Below are 5,956 nucleotides of genomic sequence, written 5' to 3'. Positions count from 1 at the left end.
CAGAAGGGCAGATAGGGGGGAATAGATGGGGGTCCTGACAACACAGTGGACAGTGGCAGGGATGACAGAGTATGGAGGCTCTAGTGGGAGAGGAAGGCTGTCTATCTGATGAGTTTATATTCATACTCAGATGCCAAGGAACTCAGAAAGTAAGCGACTGTGACCAGTAACAGTCATATATAGAGAGATTAGAAATGCATGTGAAAACGTCTCAATGTCAATTGCCTTAAAATGAATTTTTCTGTATGAAACTGTGTATTTTAACAACGAAGTGGAGATCTTTTTTAAACGTTAAAAACTCATTTAATTTTATGTCTTATGGAGTTTATATTGTACAAGCGTAATAATTCACCTGTAAACCTAAAAATATACAGCCATATTTGAAAGAGATGTACCCTAGCTCAGAAAAATGTTATTGAATAGGTTAATGCTGTTGTAATGAAATGCTTCTTCTAACAAACAAACAAACAAACAAACAGGTGTTAAAAGGCTGGAGAGACGCTCAGCAGCGAAGAACACTGGCTGCTCTTACAGAGGACCCATATTCAGTTCCCAGCATCCACATGGCAGCTAATAACCATCCTTAATTCCAGTTTCAAGGGAGCCAACATCCTCTTCTGGCTTCTGTGGACACTGCACACACGTAGTACACTTATATACACACAGGCAAAACACTCACGATACGCCTAATAAAAACAGGTAAAATAAATTTTAAGGTGTGAATTAACTATTTTTCTTATCTGAAAAAGGCATACTGTCTAGTTAACAGACTATTTTTAATTATTTCCTCTAAAGCACCCATATGCCAATTTCCAAACTTCACCTAGGCTCTAACCTTCTGAAATCCATTGTCTAATTTTCTGCTAGAAACACATTAATTTATCGCTCCAGGTTCCCCAAATCTCAAGCACGCCATTTCCAAATCTAAACTCCTAATTTCCTTACCATCGGCTCCTGCCCTTTTTATGGCAGTCATGCCTTCAGAGCTTGGCTGCTCAAGTCGGAACCAGGGTTCTCTTCTGTATTTCCTTTTTGACCCACTATACCCAACTCATTCCATCTGAACACCATCACCCAAGTTTTTACCAGCATCAATCATAACCCAGAAACTGCCCACCCTTCAAGGCACAAGAGAAGCAAGTCCTCATGCAGCAGTCAGTCCTGGGCACGTAGCGCGGTCCCCTGTTGCTCCCCTTCCACCACTCCAGCTACTAGGACCGCTCCGCTGGGAAATGAGTACTGAAACCCTGAGTATTAGCGACTTTTCTCCAGTTCTAACAAAGGAACCTGACAAAAGCAACTTAAAGATGGGTCGTTTCCCAGTTGGGCTTTGAGGCGATTAGGTGCATTATGGAGGTGAGGCAGTGAGAGCTTACAGTGGCCAGACACACTGTGTCCACAGTTGGGAAGCTGAGAGAGATGACTGCTGGTGCTCAACTCACTTCTTTTTCCCTTTTCATGTAGTCTAGAACCCTGTCCGTGGGATGGTACAGTATGACACCTCAGGGCCAGAGCCCACATAGCTTATAAAGTGCAGCATATTTACAGCCTGGCCCCTACGGAGAACTCTGGCTACCTGGCTTGCCTGCCTGCCCTGCCTCTTGACCCCTCGCCCGAGTCCTCGCTGCCTTACTCCCACTGCTCTGGACTGGGGCACACACAGCCTACTTCCCCCCTTGCTGTCTCTAACCCTAACCCTTATTGTTCCTTTAAGATGTAGTGCACAAGCCACTTCCTCCTCACTGACCACATCAGAGTCCAGACGGACATTCAGCAAGCATCTCTGTGCAAATAATGATCAATATTGCCAGACTCACTGTTCCTTTTCCTCATCCCTCAAGTGATCAAGGGTGTGTGTGCTGGTAAAGTGGCTACCTGAGACCGCACATTCTTGGCAAGGGAAAAAACCTTTTACTAGGTAAGAGTAACTTTTCTGAGAATCAAACACGTACTCTTTATGCACATTGTTCACTGTGGAAAGTGTCTGAAAAGACAAACAAGGAGAACAACATGAAAAGTACCTTCCATGTTGGGGAGAACGTCACCCCCACTCCCAAATTCAGGAGGAAGGAACAAGGCCTGGGCAGCCTCCTGTCTGCCCCCTGCCCTGTCAGGAGCATGAGGCAGGTGCCAAGTCAAGACTCTCAGACTGTCTTTTCTGAGTGTGCTATGCTGAGGGGACAGCTATCCTTATGTCTCTTTTGCTGTGGTGGGTGGGCTCCTGTGTGGAGGCTGACAGCACAGTGGTGAACTCGGGAGTCAGAGAGGATGCGGGTCTAGCGAAGCCGTGCATTTGGTGGAAAAGTTCCTCTTTAGACTTTCATTTAACTCTTGTTACTAGACTCTAGCAGATCCATTTCTGTAGTCCTGCATCCCAGTGGATCATCATTAACAGTGGTACCAAGTCATTTCTAGAAATGTTTCAAAGCACCTCTCTCTCATAGAGGCTGGAGTGGTATTGCATGCTGTTAATCCCAGCCTCTGGGAGGCAGAGGCAGGTGGATCTCTATGAGTTTGAGGCCAGCCTGGTTTACATAAACAAATTCCAGGCCGGGAAGTGCTACATAGGTAAGGCCTTGTCTCAAAAAAAAGTGAAATAAATAAAAATTAAATCTAAGCCAGATGTGGTGACACACACCTTTAATCCCAGCACTCGGGAGGCAGAGGCAGGAGGATCTCTGTGAGTTCAAGGCCAGCCTGGTCTACATAGTGAGTTCCAAGAGAGCTGGGGCTACAGAGAGGCCCTGTCTCAAAAAGACAGAAAAAAAAAAATTAAATCTATACATATGTAATATATATCTTCCATAGAATAGGAAAGAGAACCAAACAGAAAAAAAAGATTCAAAATTGAAAGGTGAAGAATTACACCACTTTTCACACAATAGCTGACATTCTCTTCCAGAATGGCCATTATTTTAATAATTAGCCACTGCTTTACTACATCTGTTCTAATATTAGTAAAGTCATAAGGAAACTGGTCTTAAAATGACTGTATATCCTGAAGCTGACAGACGCCTGAACCATTAAGCCTCAAAGAAGGTGTCCACACTCATGTCTAGGGTGATTCTCTTGTCATGAAAAATGCTTTTGCTTTTGCAAAGGCTGCTGTTACCTTATTTTTTAACAGTCTTTCCGCCAAAGATGTAGAAAAGGCTGGTTTCCTCCAAGGCTGCCCCTGCATGTAAGCAAGTGCCAACACAACCCACAGACTCACAGAGGAGGAGTGGCTGACCAGATTAGGCTGGGGTGGAGGAGACAACCAGGTATAAGGACTACAACACGACACAAGGGCAGGTGTGTGAGCAGCATGGCCAGGCAGCCAGAGACCAAGCACAGACAGTCCTAACAGCACAACTGCAGGGCAGTGACTTCCCAGGATGGCAGTGTCAGCCGCTCCAGCATGCCCACCTCTCTTAGCCAGCAATATGCATTCTGGTCCAGGAGCCGACTCTAAAACCACCATCATTCCTTCCCCAACCCTCAGGCAGGCAGCACCTTCCTCCACGGCTCTCTAAGGTATCAGGTCTCTCGCTTGCTCAGTCTCTGACTCTCGGACTGAGGTTTCCTGGGGGAATCACAACACGGGTGGCGCTTCCCTTCGGCCTCACATGTGCACCTCCATGTACGTGAACAAAGGCTGGACCATCATTTTCAGCGTGGCTCTCCTTCCTAACTGTTCACCTGACTGTGGCAGCTCAAAAAGGACAGAGGTCAACATGAGACAAACCAGCAGGACAGGGTGGGCAAGGGTTAGGGTGAGTCCCAAGTCCTACTCCTGTGCCAGGACACATCAGGGACATCAGAACCCCAACACTGACCACCACCTAAGTAAGAGTAGAGTTTACAGAAAACAAGTCATTCTGCATTGACTTTTTTCAACTGGCAAAAAAAGACCGCCAGAAACTCTGCTGATGGTCACTGCCCTACACTCTCCAGCAAGATTCCTGCTTGGAGAAGATGATCATATCCACAACAAGAAGCACAGAACGTGATACTTCTTTGTTTTGTTTTCCTCTGAGGCTCAGGAGAGCTAGTCCAGAGTCCTTAAGTGCTAGGCCATTATGTTACCATTAAGCCACATCCCCAACCTAGAAGTTAAGTCTTCACTATGTATCTGAGACTAGCAGTAATTCACCTGTAAGCAGGGGAGGAAGACGTTTTCATGGCTGACATCTTCCCTTTACAACGCCAAATATTCTAAGTTGTAGTCAAGCAAACTGTAACTGTCGGGAAGGACAGCCCATAAGCCTGGACTGAGGTGGGATAAGAGGCTCAGGGTCTTTGCTCTGCTTGTCTGAGGTGACTCCATAGCACTTGGAGCTTCAGAGGCAGCTACTGCACCCGTCACAAAGGTTCTTCAAGCCTGGTCCTGAGAAGACATGCCCGCAGCCCCAGGCCCTTCTGCTTAGCCCTGTCCACCAGGCTCAGACGATGCTTCCTCAGATGCCAGTGTTATCTCCTCCTCTCTTCTAAACTCTTCACGTCACCGGGGAGCCAACAAGGTAACAAGATTCCTCCACTTGTATCCCAGTTATCAGACCAGGACAGCACTGCTCTCCTACCAGCTCTGCTCCCCTAGCAACAGCAAGCTGCTCGCGCATGGCGCACGCACCTGCCTGTTCCTCCCTGCTGCTGTCGGTCCTCCCTCTCACCCCATACCTACCTCCCTTGGGCCTTATCTGCAGTTTCTGACATTCCAAGGACCGGCTGACTGCTCTCATACTCATTAATCTCCTCATTCCATAACTCTACAAAGCTCAAATATAGTTTCATGGTATTCACACCAAATCTTGGTATGAGCAAGACGACGGGCAAGAAATTTTCCTCATGGTGAACTCAGTGACTACCACACTGGCACAGGTGACGACGTCCACACAAGCCTTTCTGTCTACCAACTGCCAGGGGCTACGCTAGGGAACTGCAATACTAGAGAGAAAACGCTACAGTCAGCTGACAGGGATGAGAGCAAACTCCAAGGATCAAACTCCCGTTCTTCCAAAGGAAAGCACATAAGACCTGCCCTGGCTCAGGGGACAAATGCAGGCGTGTGAGCTGCCAGGGAAATCCTGGCAAGGTAGGACACATAGTCATTGTGTTTGAGGTTCTTTGATTTTGATTTCTGAGACAGGGTCTCACTATTCATCTAAGAGTGGCCTAGGACTCCCCATCTTCCTGCCTCTACCTCCTCCGAGTGGTGAGGGTTTTAGGCTTGTGCCACCATGCCTACACACAAGAATCCACATCAGGAAAGCCTATGTGCTTACCAGGTCCACTGGCTTACAACCTGCTTATAGTCAAGAGCCATGACTTTGGCAAGTTCTTTATTCTTTTGCAAGGCACAATGTTGGACTAAAGGCCTGCCCTGATGCCTCATGCCATGTGCGGCAAATGCAAACCCAAGGGCAAAGGTAGAGAGGGCTTAATGCAACCTTTAAAACACCTCAATGAAAGTGGTTTCACACTTCATACTGCTCTATGTTGTTTGCAAGTTTGCCATATGTTCTCCAGAAACAGGGACACAGGTAACAATTTCAGTGATAACATGTTATTTTAGACAAAATATTAGCACAGCCAAACAAAGGATTAGTTATTAAAGATTAACTAAAAGTCGCATTTGAAAAAGAGAAGGAACAGAGCATGTGTGACCTGAGTACAGGGAGTCCATCTTGTGAGAAGAGGGGAAAGTGGGGCCGGCCATGAGGAAATGCAGGCGGGGAATGGGTTAGAGTGCGTGCAGTGCCACGTCTGTGGAAATATCACAATGAAACACATTACTTTGCATGCTGAAATTTCCATTAAGAAAGAAAAATATTTGCCAGACATGGTGGCACATGCCTTTAATCCCAGGACTCGGGAGGCAGAGGCAGGTGGATCTCTGTGAGTTCAAGGCCAGCCTGATCTACATATCGAGTTCCAGGCCAGCTGGGGCTACAGGGAGACCTGTCTCAAAGTCTTA

The 5,956-nt window shown here is 46.8% G+C and overlaps 1 protein-coding gene across 10 annotated transcripts in view; it reads right to left on the bottom strand.

Annotated features, from left to right (window-relative positions):
• The window catches only part of Afdn (afadin, adherens junction formation factor), a 130,175-nt gene that overhangs the window by 43,260 nt on the left and 80,959 nt on the right, over positions 1-5,956 (bottom strand). The window lies entirely within an intron of this gene.

The sequence above is a fragment of the Nannospalax galili genome, unplaced genomic scaffold (genome assembly GCF_000622305.1).
Source record: "Nannospalax galili isolate Female #2095 unplaced genomic scaffold, S.galili_v1.0 scaffold1873, whole genome shotgun sequence".
NCBI lineage: Eukaryota > Metazoa > Chordata > Mammalia > Rodentia > Spalacidae > Nannospalax > Nannospalax galili.
The sequence above is the reverse complement of the archived record's forward strand: the minus strand, read 5'-3'. Positions and strand labels throughout refer to the sequence as shown.